Genomic DNA, 21630 nt, shown 5'->3' with positions numbered 1-21630 from the left:
ATGAGGTAACTAGAAGTCTGTAGTCAGGAGATGGCAGAAGGACGGTGCACTCTGAGGAGGGCAGCCCTATGCTGTTAAGCTGAGAGAGGCTGGAGGATGACTGTCTGACTTGGACTCTGCTGATTCCCTGGAAGGAGGAAGACCCCTGGAGAGGTTTGGTTGGAGGCAGAGGTGAAAGTAAGCTGGTCCGGTCCGGTCCGGCCTACCGGCAAGAGCTGGGACGCTGTGCCGGACTGGACCGGCTTCCCGGGTGGTGATTTAAAGGGCCAAGGGCTTCAGCCCTGCGGGGAGCTTTAAAGGGCCCAGGGCTCCTCACAGTGGCCGGAGCCTCTGGCCATTTAAATTACCACCAGAGCCCAGCTGCCGGGCTTGGGCAGGAATGTAAAGGGCCCGGGGCTCCGGCTGCTGTGCGGAGCCCTGGGTCCTTTAAATCATCACCGGAGTTCCGGCAGCAGGACTCGGACAGGGATTTTAAAGGCCTGGAGATCTGTGGCGTCTGGAGCCCTGGGCCCTTTATTTCACCCCTGAGCGCCAGGGCTCCGAGCTGCCTCTGCAGCTGGGAGCTCTGGGGTGATTTAAAGGCCCTGGGGCTCCCAGCCACAGCCAGAGCCCCAGTGCCTTTAAACTCCTGTTCCGGTTGAGGTCACGGCCCCACTCAGGACTCTGGCGTAGCGGTAAGTCCTTTCAGTTACTTTCACCCCTGGTTGGAGGGCTGAACCCAAATCACCCCCGCACTGGGGGAGACTGCAAACCACCACCAGGCAGAGAGGAAACTGAGGCATGGACTTGTGATTCGATGCTGTAGAGGTGAGGACTCAATTACACCTTCTAGCATGAATTTCCTTATAACAGTGGTGGCTTGGACTCCTCCTCCAGGAGCTCTCCGAAAACTGCACCCTTGGCTTCTACAATAGCTCGAGTCCCGCGAACTCCACCAGTGCTGGCTGGAGCTCTGGGGTTAGTGAGCTTTCAGTGAGTGCTAGCCAGTGAGAGCTTTCAGTGAGTGCTAGGGTGGTAGACTCCCCATAGCGCTGCCTTGCCATAGTCAGGCAGAGCTCAAGCACTAATCATCCCTATACCAGGTGCTGGCGTGAAGTGTTAGCAGCTGCAGATTGCAGGTAAGGCTCTCGTGGTTGTGAGCTTCTTCACAGCAGTGCCCTGTCTGCCTCTGGATGGGGAAGGGAAGTCATCCCAAGAAGGGGACTGTACCATGTGATTGAAAGAAAAACACCCACCTGCTAGCTGCTCTCACATCCAGGCCCTGCCTGGTATGATGCAGCCAAAGCCCTTTCTGCTAACTCCTACCCTGTCTGCAGCCAGTGTGCTCTGCCGTGCCAGGAGCCCACTGATATGTAACCCTAAGGCACTCATCTGATAGCAGCGCTGGCCATGACAGCAGGACTTGGGCAGATGCTGCCCCATCTCTACACAAATTCAGTAGTGTCTGCTTGTCACCATACCTGAAAGGCTTGCATGTGAGATCTGCCTCCCACTCCCCGTCATATGGATCCCTCCTTGTATCGCTCTGGCATTCTCATGGCAGCAGGGTTACATAAAGCAGCCTCTTGACTGCCAGTTCTGCACCTGCTCCCAGGGTGTTCCATTAGCTCCTGCTGGGGTTGGTACTTTTGTGGTGCTCACTGATCGTGACAGCCCCAGATCGTGATGGGTGTCAGGTGCGCTCAGCCCAGCAGAAAACATTCCTCCTGATGGAGAGGAAAACAGGTGTGGATAGCTGTCACTGGGAATCTGGTGTCTTCCCCTGACACTCTTCCAGTAGAACTTTACCTTGTAATAGCTACACTGGAGGCCAGCTGGAGATGGTTGATATCTACAAGGGAGGACTATAGATCGAATGGCCGGGATGTCTTACGACAATAACTTGGACAGCACCTAGCATGTTGTAAAACGTGAGCGGGGGAAGGGGGTTTGAGTCCTATCTCACTAGCCTTCTGAAGCAGAAGTGGAGCCCAGCTGCCCGTGCTAGGATATGGGTTTAGTTATCAACACTTAAGTTCCTTCAGGGCCAGTTGTTCAAACAAGCAGAGGCTGAACCAAATGTGAGGCTGCCTGGAGGAATGGAAGGGAGGAGGATATGGAAAATGGTATAATACTTCTGTATAGATCGGTGGGCCACCGTAGTCTGGAATGCCAGGCTCAGTTCTGGTCACCCCATCTCAAAGGATGTTGCTGATATGGGCGGGGAGGGTTCAGGAGACAGCAACTTAGACTCTAAACTCCTTCAAGCAGCAACCGTCCTTTAGTTCTGTGTTTTCTGCAGTGTGATGCACACTGGGGTTCTGGCCTGTGACTGGGGTTCCTGGGTGTGACTGCAGTAAAGTAACTCCTGACGACTGACCCAGGATATGGTGAAACCGTGACACTGAGACGAGTGGAATGGTTTATCTTAAAGAGGTGAATAAGAGGGGATGTGATACAAGTGTACAAAACAGCAAATGGGCTAGAGGAGATAGATTAGGAACTGCTAGTGTCCTTGCCTTGTAACACAGGAGGAGGGTGGCACTCAATGAAATGGGAAGGTGGCAAAGTCAAAACTGAATTTTGGTTTTCTATGCACATAAGTAGCCGGTGGAATGCCATAGGGCTGCCACTGAGGCCAAGAGTTCCTGGGCCTTGAGCAGTTCCTGGGCCTGGCATGGTCCTGTCCTAACAAGACCCCCTGAGATGCTGAATGTGCTTGGAGCTGAAAGCTAAAAAATAACAGACCACTGGGCTCTGTCACTTAAAGGGACAATTCAAGTTTAGTTCCCCTCCCCCTGCCCAGCTGCAGTTCCAGCTGTGGGGCTCACACTCACTACCTTGTTTGTACCTGACTTTTTGGAAGTATTTTTTTTAAAAGATGAATTAGGACTCACGTCTCAACTACTTTGTCTTGGGGCCAGAGCACCAGACTGGGACGTGAGGGACAGGCTGGGTGACCGAGTCATCTCCCTGCTTTCTGCCTTAGTTTCCCCATCTGAAGATTACAATGCTTTCCTCCTTTTTTAATAAAGCACTTTGAGCTCTTCTGATGAAAAGAGCCCTAGAAGGGCTATGGATCATGAGGCTGCCATAGCAGGGGCCTTGAGATGCACCTCGGTCTCTCCTGTTCTCTGCGTGTGGCACATAACAGTCTAGTTTCCTGTGGGCTGTAATACTTCAGTCTCGTTTTGTTGTTGGGTTTACTGTGGGGAGCTGCGTGGTGTTGATGGTATTCAGGAGGTCAGACTAAGGGCAGAGGAAACCACCAGATCATCTAAATGCCATAACTCTCAGCTGATAACCAGCAAGCCTGTGTGGGCCTCTGCAGAATGTCCTTTCTGTTCGCTGACAGCAGTGATCCATGCTGGGGGGCAGCACTCCTGAAGGCAAGAACGAACACATGAGATGGCTGTCAAGGGAGGTCAGCTGTGCTTGGCAGTAAAACCATGGTAGGGCCCTTTAACAATGACACAGTCTATTGCTCAAGCCTTCTGAGAAGGCCCAATGAGCCAGCTCTGCACTCTGTTATAAGCAAAAGAAGAGGGTAAGAGAGAGTCAGTCACTTGCTCAGCTTGGCTTCCAGTAACCCTACGAGGATGAGGAGAGGGAGTTGATTAGAAACACGAAGTTAATGTCAATTAGAAACATGTTGCAATTCTAGCAGGAGTAGTAGTACCCTCAGCTGGATGGACTCTGAACTCCTCCCCTGTGTCATAGCCCCTGCTGACAGTTTAATGGAGATTCTCATTTAGCTCAAGCTGTAGGGGCCTGGGACTCTTGTGCAGGAGAATCAGAGTCCTGTTCCCATTACCATCCTGAAGTTCTAGGTTGTGGGGTGCAGCACCATGGCAAATGTCAACCTGCTAGGGTGGCGACAGATTTGTCATGATGCATAGCACCTGCCTCAAAGTCTTTTAATAACCTTAATTACCATGGGAGGGATAGCCATTTTGTGACATAGGAACTGATGCAGAGTGACTAATGTAACTCGCCCAAGATCAGTGAATTGGTCTGAGAGCTGTGATTTATAACGCAGGAGTTCCTACGACCCAGTCACTTGCTCAGACCACTAGATCTCATCACATAGTCCTTGTTAATGATCTCCAGGCAGGTACTATACAGGCAAATAGTTGTTTGTTTTCTGGACTTTCCAGAACTGTGTTCCCCAGCACTCGGTAGCACTTCACTGGGCACATCCTGTTTTATCCATTGCTGAAATACAGTCACTTCTGGGAGGGAACGTGACTGCATATAACAGCATTACCTAACAGTTTGCGGCAGGAGGTGAATAGTAACTTGTTCGCTGTAGCGAGAGTTTAGTGCAGGTAGGCGGAATGCAAATGTATGAGTTGGGATGAATCCAGGACGCTGCAGGGTTTGTTGGACAAACTGTTATGAAGTGTTGGGATTTTTGAGGACCACAGTTTGCTAGTCCTTCAGCTTATATCTGATATAAAAGACATGACCTTCAGCAGCCCAATTGTCCTTGCCACACCTTGGATGGTACTAAGGTAGAATGCCCAGTGTTTCTGGTAGCTCTCCCATCCAGGTACTGACCTAGGCCAACCCTGCTTAGTTTGTGAAATCTAAGGGGGCCATAGCACACAATGGCCACAAAGAATGAAGTGTTACAAACTTCACTTTCCTTGGAAAAGCCTATCTTGGCCTTGTTCATACCCTGCTGGAATATGAGAACAAAGTTTTTCCATGCTGCTTCTGTGATTTTTTTTTTTCATATAAAACCACGTCACGTCAGCAGGCCAGAGTATTGCAGATGGTCTGCCCTGCCAAACACCTGAGTCCAGCTTCTGATCTCAGTCCCACTGGTATAAAGTCAAGGGAATAACTCCACAGTCAGTAGACTCACTCTGGATCTGCACTCGTGTGAGCAGGATTTATGTTTCAAAATAGTGGGCCGCCTTTCTCATTATCTATAGTAAATTACAGCCAGTAGCAAGACCTCATTGCATGATCAGAGAGGACTAGAGTACTGATCTGGGATATGGTACTGCTTAGAGGGCATGGTGCTTAGTAAGAAAACGATAAAATCCACCAAGGATCTAACATGAGACTGGCTGGTATTCCACATTTTACCACAGATCACACTGAATTGTTCATAGGAGTTGGGCTAATTTTTGTGGGGGTGGGGCTGATTATCCATTTCTAATCAGACATATTGGGCCGAATCGTGGGCTGGTACAGCAGCGCAATTCCGTTGATTTAGTGAGGAGGGTCTGTTCCATTATTTGCTGTTGATATGTGTCTGGAAGAAGTCCCTGGGATCAACGTATTATTGATTTTGGGTTTTCTAATGGCCTTGCCTCCCCCAGTTTTTGTAAGTGTCAAGTGGCTTCTCTCATGTAACTAAAAGCATAGGGGAAATATTTTGCAGAGGGCTATTACAGTAGCTAACGAGCATGCGTGTTTTCTGTTTTAATGTGTCCAGCCTAGTCTTGTGCAGACCATGCCCCTGAGCACTCAGTGCCTGTGGTAATGAGTCTCCATACTGGGATGAGTAGGGCTGGATACTATTTAGTGGCCTGATACTGCAAGCAGTGCAAAGTGTCCTCAGTAACCATTACCTTCAGTGGAGTTTGAAGATGCTTTTCTGCTTGCAGGGTCGAGCTCTAGGTGCACAGCTATGTATGCACAATCCCCTGCTCAAGAGCCAGGAGCTGCAGAAGGAACTAGCCCCTGAGGGGTAGTGAAGGTCAGTGAGAGGATCAAAAAATGTTGAGGAGGGAAGTTCAAGAGCAGGGGGGCTGATGAATTTCCTCATGCTACAATGCATGGCTGGGAGGGAAAGGCGTGGCAATGAGAGCGTGTGCTGAGAGCTGGAGGGGAGAGGATGCTTAGTGGACCATGTCATGTTGTAAGCCCATGCAGATCACAGCTAGAACTTAGCCTTGAGTTCTGCTATCTTGACAAAAAACTGCAAGTGCTTCTGAACATTCTCCTGTATCCCAGCCTGTACCAAGCACGTGCAGAAGCCTGATTCTCTGAATTACCTTCCATGAGCTCTAGCAAAGCTTTCAGTATCTGGTTGGCTGGACTAATGCAAGCCTCCTGAAATCTGGCAGCTGAGATTCTCGGCTGGAGGCCATCATCTGTTCCCTGTCTCTTGGTCATGCTGCAAGAGCTTTGGGGGGAGGACAGGTGGACTTGAGAGGACAAGCTGGGGAAGAGAATAAAGTGAAGCTGGGACATGCACCAATCAGCTTTATTGTGGAGTAGAGTTATCGGATCCGATCGGACGATAGAGATTCAGATCCTCAGCTGATGTAAGTTGGGGGAGCTCTGTTGAAACCTGGCCCATACTTCCTATTTTTTTGTAGGCTGTCTTATGTTTAACCAGACTCAGTTAAGCAATTGTGTAATGATTACAGCATGGAAGGGGTCTCATCTAGTGAGCATTGTACAGAACCAAGCTCCCAGTACAGGCCCTGAGTCACTATTGTAGTAGTCTGGTTTTTACCCCAGTATAAATCTATTGACTTCAGTGGTTACCCTGGTGAAATCTGGAGTAACACAGCAGTGTCTCGGACCCCAGATATTCCTTATTTATTTGGATTTATGTCCCCGCAAAAAGAGGTGTCTAGACAAAGCTCTGGGCACCCTTGAAACAAGACCAAAATAAACAGCATCTTGTCCTCTACCAACCAACCTCACTCAACCCCATCACAAAACATAAACTGATGGGATGCTAGGCAAAATCAGCCAGAGATCAGTCAGACAATTCTCAAAATACAAATGAGGAAAATACATGGAAATCCACTGTTTGCATATCTTGGAATAACTTGCCCCAAATCCATCAAGGTCTGCAATGTCTCTGTAGACAATAGCATAGATGAATTTAGCTATTTGTCCTAGAATCTCCGCTGTCTTTGTAATGTTTTAAATGTTGCTATATTATGTTTTCTAAATGTCTTGTGTATTACTGGGCCATGTGCACACACAGCCTGAACTCCCAGTGTGCTAACCTCATCCCCCAGAGGTCCATGTGAGCAGCTCCGATTGCAGGATTGGGCCCCTAGAGAGCAGATTGGCTTTGTGCACTCATGGGTGAAATGACTGAGATGCACTAGCTGGGCTGAGAAGCTCAGTTCAAAGACAACTATCCCGATTTTATCTTTTCTAAATTCAAGAGCTTTTTCTAGGTATTTCCTCTTTAGTCTTGTTTACAAGCAGGCTCATGGGCTCCTCAGGTTACCCAAACACAGCAACACCCAATGCTCTCATAGAACAAAAAATCCTAGTTAACCAAAGGGCTAGACACGGTATTGGAAACCTCAATGGTGTAAGATCCTTAAAATCTCTATAGAGAGTAAACTGTTGTTCACAAAAAACATGATTGCATGCAACTAAAAACTTGTCCTCAATAAAAATCAAAGATTGATTCTGCACCCAAAAAAAAAAAAGCCTTAAAATGCCAGCTGGGTGTGTGTTTATAATAAATTCTAAGTGATAGAGGCAAAATACATTTCCAGAAATTGCTTTGCCTTTTCATATTGCTGAAATGCTATGACTAAAACTTGAAATGAAGCAATATTTTACTGGCACTGCTAGTCTGTGTGCATTGCATCCTTTCTAAAAATCTATTAAAATAGGCAGATTGGTCTGAAATTGGTAGATCAGGGACCAAGGCATGCTAATTAACAGATGGTCTTCAATTGGAAGGAGCTGCAGATACCACTGAGGAGAGGGAAATGGTGAAAAGGAACGTAGAAGGATTGCAGACCAAAAATAATTGAAACAGATTTGGCTTGGAAAAGTGCAGGCTGATGTATCATGGGAAAATAATTGGAAACACATGCCCTCAGTGGGAGGGGTAAACCTGCCAATCTGCAATATTGAAAGAGATGATGGTCCAACTTTCAGAAGAGCTCAGGAGATCCGATTTTCCAAAGTGCTCAGCACCCTGCAGCTCCCATGTGACACCAAAGGCCAGGATTTCAAAGGAGATCAGTTTCCAACATGCTGAGTGGCCTTGACAATTCTGGCTTTAGGGGTGGAAGTGAACAACAAATTGGGCATGAGTTTGCAGTGTGATATGGCAGCAATAAAGGTTGGTGGATTTTTTTTAAGTAGCTTATTGCCACTTCCCTAGTTATTAATGCCTTTTTCTGTGATAAGGCAACTCTTCATTGTAAGGGAGGTGGACTGACTGGCTCTGATTTCTTGGATTAATGAGCTCATCTTTCATTTCTAGACACAGAAGACCAAATTAATCCATGGAGTTACCCCAGGAATGAGTTTGGCCCATATTGTCAAATGTGCATGAGGTCAAAAATGCAATGAGTTTGAGGGATCTCAGCCTAGCCTGCAATGGATGTATTGCACAACTATTGCCATGGGCCGATAAGCAGGGCAGCTCCAGGACTGCAGTAGCAGCAGGGCGGGAATATTTGGTTGTAAAGCTTGCCCAGGCTTGTGTGTGTGCACCTAGCCAGTAGTATGAACTCCTTACCTTCATGAGCAGCCCTTTCATCTTTCTCCAGCCAAAATGAGGGTCCAGCTTCTACTTGCATGAGTGCATTAACTCACCAACTCCATGCTCCAACTCAGGCTAATTCTTTCTTAGCAGCTGGGTCGGCAGACCCAGTAACCTCCCTGTAGTCTCAGCCCAGAGATGACCTCATCACGGTCTAAGCACCGCTGGATCAGCGAGGTGCTGACCGTGTCCTGTTGTTTGCCTCTGTAATCTGTTTTGAAAAGGCAGCCCCGATGCTGTTTTTCCCCCCCAATTAGGCCAGTTAGACGATTCTGGAAAGACAGCGACTGGGCTAATTTAGCAGGCAGACATTTCATTGAATTAGCAAATGCATCAGTGAGTGAGCCTGGAACTGCGGTACATGTGCTGGGGTGGAGTTCACCAGTGCAGGAATGGAGGGGGTTGGGTGACGTCGACTTGAGCTTATTTAATATTCTTATTAGCGACAATCTGCAACGAAGGAAAATACGTGAGCTGAAAACAGACAACAGGCTTGACCTCCGCTGTCCCCAGTCTGGTTTAAATCAATGGGAGGCTAGCATGAATAAAGACGGGGGCTCTAGTCTATACTGAGGAATTGGAAAACTGACCCCTCATTCAGGGGCAGTAGGTTTGTATGATTTTTGGTGGTGCCCAGAACGGGTCCAAGTCCCCCTCCGCCCCCCCCACCTGCCTATGGCTCTGGGAAGGAGTTTGGGTGCAGGACGGGGTTTGGGGTGCAGGCTCTGGAAGAAAGTTTGGGTGTGGGAGGGGTGCGGGCTCTGGGAGGGAGTTTGGGTGCTGCGTGTGGGCTCTGGGCTGGGATGGGGGTTGGGGTGCAGGAGGGAGTGGGGGAGGGCTCTGGGAGGGGGTTTGGGGTACAGCAGGCAGGCTGCCCCAGGGCTTGGATGGTGGGGGCAGAGAGGACTCTCCTCGCCAACAGCAGCGATCTCTGGGGGACCCTGGCCTTCCCAGCATGACACTCACCCAAGCCTCCCCACCCCGCCCCCCGGCTGCTGCTCAGGAGGTCCAGCCAGGATAAGCCCCACTCGGAGTCGACTGCTGGGAGGAGAGGGGGCTGCCATGCACCTCCTCCCTCCGCAGGTGCAGCAGCCTCCTCAGCCTGCCCCTGGTGACGCTCCCTTGTAGCTGGCAGCGGACGGCGAGGGAGTGTAGTGCAGAGCTGCAGGGGGCAGCCACCCATTGCCCAGGGCAGGCAGGGATGCTGGGGGAGGTGTGCGGGGGCAGCAGGTGGGGCCGGAGGAGAGACCCAGCCCCGACCATTGGTGGAGCAGGCCCCCTCTGGCACTGAATTTGCTGGAGCCTGGACACCATGGGCCCCTACAACTGCCGCCCTTGCTCTCATTGTTACTCCTGAGAGGAGAGATGGCTTAGTGGTTTGGCACTAGACTGGGACTCAGAAGCTCTGGGTTCAGTTTCTGGCTCTCCCACAGACTGTGCGTGTGACCTTGGGATGTCCTATGGGGCCAGAATTTCAAGTGTTCAGAACCCAGCAGCTGCTACTGTGATACTTGGGGCAGATTTGTATGCACCTGGAGGATCTCTCGGGGAATTTGGCCTTTTGCTTCTCTCCGCCTTGGTTTTCCAAGTGGGGATCTGACATCGTTTATCTCTTTTGTTTGCAAGCTGTTGAGGGCAGGGGACTCTCTTGCTATGTGCATGTACAGTTCTTAGCACAGTGGAGCCTGATCTCCAGTTTAGGGGGGGTGTCTCTAAACCACTATGCCAATACTACTCAATTTCTAGGACCACTCCCACCTGCTCAGTTCCTTTGGCATCACTTCCTCCTCAAAAGGATGCCCAAGCGCCACCGCCTTCCATGGCTTGCAACCAGCTGTAGGGTGACCAGACGTCCTGATTTTATCAGGACTGTCCTGATATTTTCTTGTTTGTCCCGTGTTCCGACGATGTTCGGTCAGGATACGAATTGTCCCGATATTTTGCACTCCGGTGCACAGGCCCCCAACTCAGCCCCGGCCCTGCCCTGTCTCCGCCCCCTCCCTGCCCCATTGGATCCCTCCCCAAATCCCTGCCCTGGCCCCGCCTCTTCCCCAAGCACACCGCATTCCTCCTGCTTCTCCCCCCTCCCTCCCAGGCTTGCGCAAATCAGCTGTATGGCGGCGCAAGTGCTGGGAGGGAGGGGGAGAAGCAGGACACGGCAGCCTGCTCAGGGGAGCCAGAGGTGAGCTGGTGTGGTGTGGGGTGGGGCGGAGAGCTGCTGCTGAGTGCTCAGCCCCCACCAACTTTTTTCTATGCTCCAGCGGCTCTTCTTTTGCTCCACCAGTGAACCCCCCGCTCCCCTCCCCCATGTCACAATATTTCATGTCTCTCATCTGGTCACTCTAACCAGCTGCTGTGGCCCAAGTATTGCTGGTTAATGCCCCTTGCTCCTGGCTGCTCTTATGCCGCCTTTGTGTGATGTTTCCTTTATTGTAGCAGCTGTGGAGTGCAGCAGAGCTGTCTGAATGGTGCATTTCTCAAATTAAATGGGGGTGTAAGTAGCAATTGCACTTGGCTTCAGCCAACAGGCACGACTTGCCAAGCCTGCCTAGGAGCGTTGCCCAAAATGTGCGGGATTATTGCCCTCTGCTCGTGGCATGTTCATAGCTTGGCTGGATTCAGCGCCATGGGTGCGGGGAGGAGCCATCACCGAATGGCTGGTCACCATCCTCTTTCCACTCCTCCCTTCTGAGCAAAGGGGGTTGGCAGGGCCCTGCTGGTGCAGGGCTGGTCTTGCTTGTGAGCAAATCCCATCTGTATCTAGGGCTGCATGGACTAATCCAGCCTGTTCACGAAAGGCCTGAGCCTGGAACGGCTGGAGTCTGTAGCTCAGAAGTGAGATGCATTGAGAGCACTGTTGGAGGGGAGGCATTTGCACACTGGCTATGGCATTAACAGCACAGGCCTGGACCTAGCTACATGCCCAGAGGTGTAGTCACACAGGGCCCAGCACTTCTGGGGTCTCTGCTGCCAGGCCTGTCCAGGGCTACACCCCGGAGCACAGGCAGGGTCAGTGGGATTATTGGCATGCAGGGGTAGGGCCTAAGAAAGTGGTCCTCACCCACTCAACTGCCAAATCTTCCTGTCCTCCAACAGGATCCTGGATCGCAGCCCAGGGCACCATTCATCTGCGCACAGGACATTACAAAAGCTGGTCAGGGCCAGAACTGTATTGTCCTGCGACTCTCCCGGCCACTAAAGTCACTCTAAGACTTCTTAAAGGGACGGAAACCTGCAGGGCAAGTGCCATGGTGACCCATCTCCTCCACTAAGGAGGCAGGTGCCCCAGGTTTGAAAAGGTCACTCCGCTGACATCGGAGCAGCGCACTGGAGAGGGGAGTCTGGCTTTGCTCAGAGAGGGGCATGGGCCTTGAAAGCCTTGACTAGAACAAGAGGAAGGAGGGGAGGGGCAGCTGCAGCAGCAGCCGCCGCCGGTGGGTTCCTGGCCTGGCTGCAGGTGAGGGGGCCAGGTGGGTCCCTGGGCTGGCCTCCCATTCCCAGCTTATGCATGGTGCTGCTGGACTCCGGTCCCACATGGCTTGGCCTGGTCCTTTTGAGGTGGCTGCTGTGGGAGTGGATTAGGCTCTGAGAGAGAAGGTAGAGGGAAAGCTAGTGAGCTGTGATGGAATGAGTCAGTGGGTGGGGTGGAACTGGGCAGTGAGAATGGGCAAGGGGGGAAAATGCAGGAGGGAATCTGTGAAGATAAATACCCATGAGGTGGAAACCCAGCTCACGGAGCGATGGGTAGTTCAAGATACAGGCTCCAGGACAGCTGGAGACAAGGAGGGGAAGGACGCCTCCAAAATATGCTCTGGCACACGTCCTGTTGGCACCACATCACCTCAATAGTTTTGGATCTGCGAGCGCAGATCCCTGTGCTGGCATGGAGCCTTACTGACTTCTACGTGGCAGTGTCTGGGTGGGGAGATCTGCTTGCACAGAGCCCATTGCAGGATCAGGCCTTTGTGTGTATGTTGCTTCCTTCCCCCACCTTCCAGCCTTCATCTGTCTTGTCAATGGGTCTCAACCTTTTCCATACTGTGCCTCCTGACTGTCTCTGGAAACAACTTCCAGGCATCTCCCCCACCCCACCCCCGTCCCTCTCAATGACTCAGAGAGAAAGGGTGGCCACCGCCCCCCCAAACATGCTCACACCCCTATGTTGAGAATGATTTAGGGTTTCCCTGTGTAGACAAGCCCTTAGGGTATGCAGCCTTATCTGTGATTACAGTTACCTTTAATCACTTGAGCTGTGATCAGACTCTGCAATTGCAGTATAGACAGACCCCTGGACTGCAAGGTATTTGGAGCAGGGATGTGTGTCTGCAAAGCACCTCGCACATGTTGGGCAATGCAAGATAAGCATGCCTAGCAGGAAAGATTCTGGAACCAGAGTGCTAGCTGCTGCATTGCTGGAGGATCTGGTAGGTGGAAAAGCATAGAGGCTGCTAGTCCACGTTTTACTGATATATCTGCATAAACAGGAGAACAGAGTCTCTTTTGTCCATAAACCAAGCACGTACGGATGAGAACACACAGGGAGCAGACATGGGCAGGACAAGAGGCCACGGTTTGGTAGTTCTTTCTGACCTGAGCCACACTGGTTTGAGTTAAGCACTAGCCTATCTGTAGCCTGCTAAGCCTTCAAGGAACAAAGCTTGGGCAATGTTAACACCAGGGCTGGGTTTTTGTCCCAGCTGAAGAGGGAAGGCGATGGTCCTGTGGCTAATGCACGGGCCTGGGGGTTGGGTGATCTTGACTTTCTTCCTGGCTTCACTCCAGGTTTTCTGGGTGACCCTGGGCAAGCCCTAGCCTTTGTGTGTGTCTACATCCCTTTATGTAAAAAGGGGATAATGCATCTCGCCCACCTTACAGGGGTGTTGCAAGATCAAATGCATTAATAGCTGCAAAGCATGGTGAGGCCTGGATGAGAGGTGCTGCGTAAATGCAAACATCATCCTCATCTGATTAAAATGGGTCCGGCCTTCGCCCCATTCTTGACCTCTGACGCTTGGGGGGTGGGGGTTGTGGATGGGTGAGTAGGTACGATGGTAACAGCAGAAAAAGCTGCAGCGAAAGGCTTGCTATTTGGGAGGCTGATGGGGCCTGATTCACCGTTACCTAATACAAATGCAAAGTGGAGGTAAAATGCTACTGCTGGTGTAAATGGCTGCACAAGGTACAGATGATGGGGGAATTGAGCTCAAAGAGTGGGAGTTCATTATTCAGTTGTTTTGACCTTTTGGTTCAGATCAAGCATAGAAGCCACTTAATATCTGATGTGTGATTGTCAGGGAAGGGTGGGGATGCCTCCTGCCCTGATGAGGGGATGGAGTTGGTGGTGGAACCAGACTCTCATCTTTAGGATATCCCAGTGAGGATGCCGAGAAGCAGACTGGCAGGCGCTCAGTGAACACCAATAACCTAACATAATACAAGCTCAGGCAACAGGGTGGCTGACAGATGCAGTTCATCTTCATGTTCCCGTAGGATCCTGAAATTGGTGCGTGGGTGTTTTATATGTTGCACTAGGGCATAGCCAATTACAGGCGGACACTAGACTGTTAGTGGCATAACATGGGTGTCAGGAAAGTGATCTTATCTCTCACGCACGCTGCCAGTACAGCAGAGCCACACCTTTTAGGCAGATACATGCAATGATACTTTCTTGCCATGTTAGTAAAACTAGCCGTGAGGCTATACAAGGTTATATGGGGTGGTGAAAGCACTTTGTTCCATTTTTACCATCCATTTTGCAAATGTAGTTTGCTGAAGGCCAGTGGAATATTTCATAGGCACTGGTATTGTAGCCATCCATCCCTTGGGTAGACATGGCTAGTATCTAGCCCTCTCAAATAAAGACAATTTGCATTTATGCAGGGTGACGTTTTAAAGCCAAGGAACCCGTGCTGAGCTCTAGGTAATCTAATTCTGTGTATTCAAACCCAAATGGAAACGCCCTCATGCAGCGGTACCAAACAACCAGCCTCTGAAGTGTATTGCCATAACATGCTTCTTCCTTCCCCCACAAACCACTGGGATTTGTTTTATGTTTCCTTTAGCACCAACCTGTGCTCATTTTTAATCCTGGGTGTTAATGGGACTGCTGGCAAGAAGGTGGATTGCTCCCAGGAAGAAGGGTAGCGGGGATTGGGGTCATTGCCTGTAGGCATTCTGAGGCAGGGGCTGTGTCTTCTAAGTGCTGGATGCTATATGTAATGTACTTCATAAATATTAATGACTTGGCTTCATGACACTCATTAGATGGGTAAATATTACTATTCTCATTTTATGAATGGGGAAATTGAGGAACCAGCAAAGTTGCCTAGGATTACACAGGACTTTTCTATAGTGCCGTCGATAGATTGCAGCTCCCCCTGTTGCTGATCCAAACTCTAGTCACAAGGCTCTCCGTCCATAATAGCAAAAATAAATGTAGTTTGTAGAGAAAAGTTGGGTTTATTAAAGTAGCTTGGTTGTTACAAATCAAAGGACCAGATTCGGATCTTGGTTTCACATGGGTGTAACAGATCAAAATCTGATCTGTTGTGATTATTTTTTTTTGGACATTTTTACTATGACTTTCTTCCAAATTTTGCTCTTAGCATTGCGCCTCTGGCTAGGCATCAGGCTAGAGGGACCAATGAACTTTTCTGTTAAAGCATCTCTTATGGTCAGAACTGCTCGTGGTTAACATAGGTAGGGGTGATCTTGTTTGAAATGAAAATGGAGGGACAAACCAAGTTTTATGTCAGTTGCAAAATGAGATCTGACTATAAAAGTTGTTGGCAATATGGGCTTGATACAAAGCCCATCAATGGATGGACTGACATGAACTTCAGTGAGTTGTAGATCAAGCCCCCATCCCCAATTAAAAAGTTCATCTCTATTCAGCAAAGCCCTTAGAACAGGTGTCGAACTCGCACTGACTTTGGTGGGGCTCAGGGACTTGATTAACGTGCTTTGCTGAATGAGGGCTCATGTCTCTCTGAGTGAATATTGCCACAACACCGCAGCCCAAGGTAGCGTCATCACTTGGGGATATAGTAGCACAGGTGTGCTTTAAATAATGAGCAAAGACCTGGTCCCAGCCCCAAGAGCTCGGGTTGGCCCTTGTTGAGATAAAAAGTGAGGGAAAGGGGGTGGATGGGAGAAAGGAGTAGGTGGTTTGATGGTAAAATGCACATCAGGCTGGCTCCTGGGTTTGCAGGGTTTGTAGGCGTTGCAGAGTGTGAAGGAGCAAAAATTCTGCTTGATTTCCTCCCCCTCCCCCCAAACCACTGTTGTAAGACAGTGCTGACAATGCTGACTGTTGGCAAAACTTGTATCGACTTGCAAACTGTGCAAATTTGATATGGACGTCATTGAAGGAGAATAAATATAGAACATTGAGATGTTTTTAATTTACAGAGTCGCTTTTCAGGCCATAATTTCACATTGAGCCATGGCATCAATTAAAGCAAATGTATCTCTGCACCAAGTGGCTTTGCACGTAGTTTAACACAGTCTCTATCCTTCGCCAAGGATTGTGTGTCTACCTCAGTTCCCTTCTTCCTCACCTCCCTGAAAAACATTACATGACTGTATCATCGTGCTAATTGCTTCCAGAAAGCCAGTGAAAGCTCAATGACACGTCAGGTAACTGTGCGCAAGCCCCAAAGTTTCTAACAATCTATAATGGTAATTTGAATCACTGCTTCTATCTGTATTGCATCTAAAAGACCCTTTCATCTGCTCTTGAACTGAAACCACCTCTGGTGTGGAATGCAGCAGCAGCTGAACAGCCCACAGTAATGTGACAACAGTTTGACAGGAATTTTTAAAAGACTAATACTGTATAGTTGAAATAAAAGGGGACAAGGTCACTGCTCCACTTGGAATAGGACCAGAACATCCTTTCTTTTGCAAACAAGTGCCTGACTACTTGTCATAAGATCAGGCTGGCCCAGCTGACGAGGTGAAGTGGGAGGCAAAGGTGACTGTATGTTTGTGGCTGCTAGATTCTAGGGCTGACCAGGCACCAGTCTAATCTCTGTCATCAATTGGAGCAGCCTGAAGGCTGCTTTGATTTATACCTGGCTCCTGATGGCTCCAAGGGGGCTTTTCCAGCCTCTAGGAATAGCTGGCCACACTCCCGATGCCAGGGTAGGTGATAACATACTGCTGCTGCTTTTGGCTCTCTAGACCACAGGGAGATTTCCCTTATGCAAGAGGAATCCGCAGGTACCCTGTTGAGCTGGCTTTTCTGCAGCTGGAGCAGAGTGCAGAATTTGGCCCTTGGTCTCTTCTTGCCACTAGCTTAGTCTGTGACCATCGATCAAATCCCTTAACTCTCTCTGCCTCAGTTTCCCTATCTGTACAATGGGGACAGGGATGCTACCCACCTTTGCCAAGTGCTTTGAGGTTGATGGCTTGAACGGGTCTGGATGTGCAAAGGAGAACCTTCACTGGATCAAAATAAATACAATCAGTTCAATTTCTTCCATTTACACTGATCTCAAGGACAGAGGGACTACTGCAAGATTAGGTACACATCAGATTAACACTTTGGTTAAGATTGGCTGGCAGAGCAAACAAGCCAAGGCATCGATCTCTGTGTGTGTATTGTTTGTTCAGCAATGCAATCAGTCTCTTCTCCTTAAAGAGGATGTGTCTGTCTTTAAATCGCTGGAACTAAAGCAATGCGACGCTAGGTAGTTTTTTCCCTCTCAGAGTTTTAACAAAGCATAATCCTCTGTACTAAAGGGCTTTTTCTTGATCCAAAAGTCTCTGTTCGAGTCAAATGTTTTGCCACAGATACCTTATCTCAAATCAAAAGAGAGCATCCCAAATGCATCTATACTGTGTATTTATTGACCTACATACTAGCTGAATTGAAGGACATGTTAAGTTACCTCTCTTTCCTTAGCAAGCCAAGTGCAAAGTAGTAGAGTTCTAAAGCAACGATCAGTTTGTAGGGTGGGGTCCCCATCCTCTACAGCAGTACAGGACTTTCGGGGGAGGGATCTTCCCCATAGGGGGCCGGGGGACCCAGCGGCCCCTCCTGGCGGCACAAGCCGCCAGCCTGTATCCCACAGTAAAAATTAAAGTGGAGGGCCTCCCAATTGAAGCCCTTATCGATACTGGGGCCACCCTTAGTTTGCTCCCCCTTAATAAGGCTCCCCGAGGTAGAGCTCGGGGGCGTGCCATAGTTCAAGGGATTGAGGGACGAACTACAGCTTTAGAAAAAACTCTTCCTCTCCTAGTGAAAATAGGGGACCATCAGGTTTCCCACTAGTTTGTTTGCAGCCCCTCCTGCCCCATCGCGCTACTTGGACGAGATATCCTCACTAAACTGCAGGCGGAAATCTCGTTCGACAACGGGACTATGGAAGTTAGGCTTCCTAAATAGCAAACCTCTAACTATCAGATGGCCCTCATGAGCGCTAGAAATCCTTCCCCGGAATGTCAAGGGAATGAAGGAAACCAGCTGCCAGGGATTAACCTTGAGGTTTGGGCAGAGGAGGGAGGCGTCGCTCGGGCTCGGAATGCCTCACCAGTGCATATTTCCCTTAAGGAGGGAAGCAGCCTGGTCCAGATCCAACAATATCCTCTCAAGCTGACCACTCGGATCGGGTTGAAACCTCTGATTCAAAAGTTTCTGCAGTACGGGTGGCTCAGGGAAGGCACATCCCCATACAATACTCCGATAATGGGGGTGCCTAAACCTAATGGACAGTATCGATTGGTCCAGGATCTGAGGCAAATTAATAGAGGCCCCCTATCCAGTGGTCCCAAATCCTCATACTATCCTGGGTCAGGTTCCCAAGAGCCACAGCTGATTCTCTGTGATAGATTTAAAGGATGCCTTCTTTTCCATACCCCTTGATCAGGAGTCTCAAAGGCTGTTTGCCTTTGAATGGGAGGACCCAGATACCCACTACAAGGCTCAGTATCTCTGGACCGTCATCCCACAGGGACTTACCTGTGCACCCGAGATTTTTGGCAGCCAGCTAAAAAGAGATCTTGCCCCATTCCTGGCTAAACACCCCTCATGCAACATAGTCCAGTATTGTGATGATCTGCTCTTAAGTACTGAGACAGAGACATCCTGCAAAGAGCAAACTATAGAACTCCTTAATTACCTTGGGGCCCAGGGGTATAAGGTTTCAAAGGAAAAAGCTCAACTGGTTAAGCAGCAGGTCACTTTCCTTGGATATCACCTCTGCCAAGGGAGTCGCAGCTTGGGTAAAGAAAGAATCCAGGTTATACTTGATAGCCCTCAACCCCAGAACCCCCGAGAATTAAGGGCCTTTCTGGGACTGACTGGCTTTTGTCAGCTCTGGATCCCCGACTATGGGGGAAAAGCCAGACCATTATATGAGTCCCTAACTAAGGAAGGTCTGCTCCACTGGACATGGACCAGAGAAATGGAAAAAGCATTTCGAGAGCTTAAAGAAGCCTTGGTTCAGCCTCCCGCTCTAGCCCTCCCAGATCCCCGGAAGCCATTCATCCTATACGTCCATGAGAGAGGAGGGGTGGCAGCTGGAGTCCTGTGCCAAATGTCAGGACCAACCTGGCGACCCATTGGATACTACTCAAAGGTGTTGGACCCTGTCGCCAAGGGGTGGCCTGCCTGTTTGCGGGCCGTTGCAGCAACCGCTCTCCTCACACAGGAAGCTGAAAAGTTAACCCTGGGTGGGGACACCAAGGTTGTGGTCCCCCACGGGGTGCCCCAGATACTGGGGACAGGCGCTGGGGAAAAGCACCTAAATCCCAGCCGACATACTAGATATGAGGTGGGGCTCTTGCTAGCCCCTAATTTAACCTTTAGGACAGTTAGTTCTCTTAACCCGGCTACCCTACTGCCAGATCCCCAGGTCTCCCATGAGGTAAGCCCCACTCATGACTGTATTGAAGTCTTGCAACAGGAAACCAAACCCCGACCTGACCTTTCGGATTTGCGCTGGCCCAATCCCGATGTTGAAGGATATGTTGACGGATCTAGTTACGTGGTAAATGGCAAGCGATTTACTGGAGCGGCAGTAGTGATTAAGGATAAAGGGGTACACAAGTTTAAACTCAGCCCTAATTTGTCCGCCCAAGCGGCGGAGCTGGTGGCCCTTATTGAGAGTCTCCGATTGGGAACCGGGAAAACCCTTAACCTATATCCTGATAGTTGTTATGCTTACATGGTGGTACATGCTCACGGGACCCTGTGGAGAGAAAGAGGATTCATTACAGCCTCAGGTCAAAGGATTGCACATGGAAGCCTCATTAAAACACTGCTCGAGGCCCTGATGCTTCCTCTCCGGGTCGCCGTAATACATGTGCGTGCCCACGGAAGGGCCCCTGAGGCCGAACAGCGCAGGTATAATCAACTGGCTGATCAGGCCGCGAAGGAGGCCGCCCGAGAGGGGGCCTCATGGCTTCTCGTGGTTCAAGATACAGAAGCCAAAACCCCTCCTCCCCAATACGCAACTGAGGAAGTATGCCACGCACAGGCTGCAGGGGCCTGGCAGATTTCCTCTGGATGGTGAAGATTGCCTGGGGGAGAGATTTTTGTCCCCAGACCAGTACTCCAGGAAATTCTCCGGCTCTTACATAGAGAGGGACATCTGGGGTCGGGGGCAATGGTTGATTTGGCCACCCGATCCCTTAAGGGGCTGGGTATGCACATGGAAGCCCAGAGAATTGTTAATAATTGTTCCGTTTGTCAACGAACAAACCAAAAGGGGTGTGGCCCTCCTGCCCCAATGGGAGGCCGACCATGGGCCATTTTTCCTTTTCAAAGGTGGCACGTTGACTTTGCTGAAATGCCCCCTTGCAGGGGCTATAAATACCTGCTCGTATTTGTTGACCAGCTTACTGGATGGGTAGAATGTTACCCCACACGGCATTGTCAGGCCCGGGCTGTCACCAAGGCTTTGCTACATGAAATACTTCCTCGTTTCCATCTCCCCGAGGTAATTGAGTCCGATCAGGGAAGCCACTTTACTTCACAAGTGGTCCAGCAGGTGTCCCAGGCCCTCGGTATACAATGGAAATTGCATACACCCTGGAGACCGCAAAGCTCTGGTCAGGTAGAAAGGATGAATAGAACTCTTAAGGATACTCTTACTAAAATATGCACAGAATCTAGTTTAAAGTGGCTTGATGCTCTACCACTCGCCCTTACCCGCATTCGAAGGGCCCCGCGTAAGGGTCTTAAACTTTCACCCTTTGAACTGGTCTTTGGGTTTCCTCCCCGACTACTTATCCCAGGGTTCCGGGAGGATGTAAACTGGGAAATGGGGAATGACTCTCTATGGAAACAGGTTTCCGGGCTGCAATCTGTTTTGTTACAGCTGCATTGATATGCGGCGCCTTTTCAGGCCCTTCCCTTGGACCAGCCCATGCATCCGTTCTGGATCGGTGACCAAGTCCTTGTCAAGAAGTGGAAGCGCGACCCCCTTATGCCAAGGTGGGACGGCCCACACACTGTTTCGCTCATTAGCCAAGCGGCAGTTAAAATTCTCAGGAGCGACAAGTGGACACACCATACGCGGGTAAAACGGTTCCTGAACCCTAACCTGGAGATCGCCTCAACGGAAGAAGACACCAGCCCTCTGCCCGCCCTGGCCCCGGAAGCCCGGAGTGGTACAGGTGAAGATTCCATCTGGGAATATCAAGGACTCGACGGACTGAAAGTACTGTTTAAGAAAAAACGATAATGAACTTATTATTGATACTTTTGCTTACGTATTCCCATCACTATTATGGTTGGGAAAATAGGTTTTTACAACTAGGGGAAACAATAGCGAATTCCTTTAATCTTAGTAATTGTTGTGTGTGTGGAGGTCCAGGAGATTGGATTGAGTGGCCTTGGGTAGCCCAGCCGGTACAAGCCAAATGGTGGATCAGTAATCTAAGTATAGTCCATAATGGAACAGAAATTTGGACTGAGGATGGTAGTCCTTGGCGACTCTATTCTTCTGGGATGGGTATCCTTTGTCTTAATTGGACGAGACGGGAAGGAGTGTATGTAGGAGAAAGCAATGTGACTGGACTCTATCCTTAGGGTTTGATTGTCCTGATCCCAACTGCTCCCTGTATAACTGTTCTAAATTTCAGGGACACTGGAACCACACCCACGTGAGACTCACCAATGCTAGCTGGGTGGAATGTTCCTACCAAAA

General features: G+C 49.8%; 1 protein-coding gene across 4 annotated transcripts in view; it reads left to right on the top strand.

The window, feature by feature from the left end:
• Nucleotides 1–21630, top strand: part of FAM163A (family with sequence similarity 163 member A) — a 72819-nt gene that overhangs the window by 25214 nt on the left and 25975 nt on the right. Inside the window, exon 1 of one of the 4 annotated variants that reach the window (XM_045026156.1) lies at nucleotides 7914–8047. The exons of the other annotated variants lie outside the window; for them this stretch is intronic. The gene's annotated coding sequence lies outside the window, so the exon portion shown is untranslated. Of the gene's footprint in view, nucleotides 1–7913; nucleotides 8048–21630 lie in introns of those variants that run through there. 4 annotated transcript variants of the gene reach the window in all.

Source organism: Mauremys mutica, chromosome 8, assembly GCF_020497125.1.
Source record: "Mauremys mutica isolate MM-2020 ecotype Southern chromosome 8, ASM2049712v1, whole genome shotgun sequence".
Classification (NCBI taxonomy): Eukaryota; Metazoa; Chordata; order Testudines; family Geoemydidae; genus Mauremys; species Mauremys mutica.
Note: the sequence above shows the minus strand (reverse complement) of the source record. Positions and strands in the feature narration are given on the sequence as shown.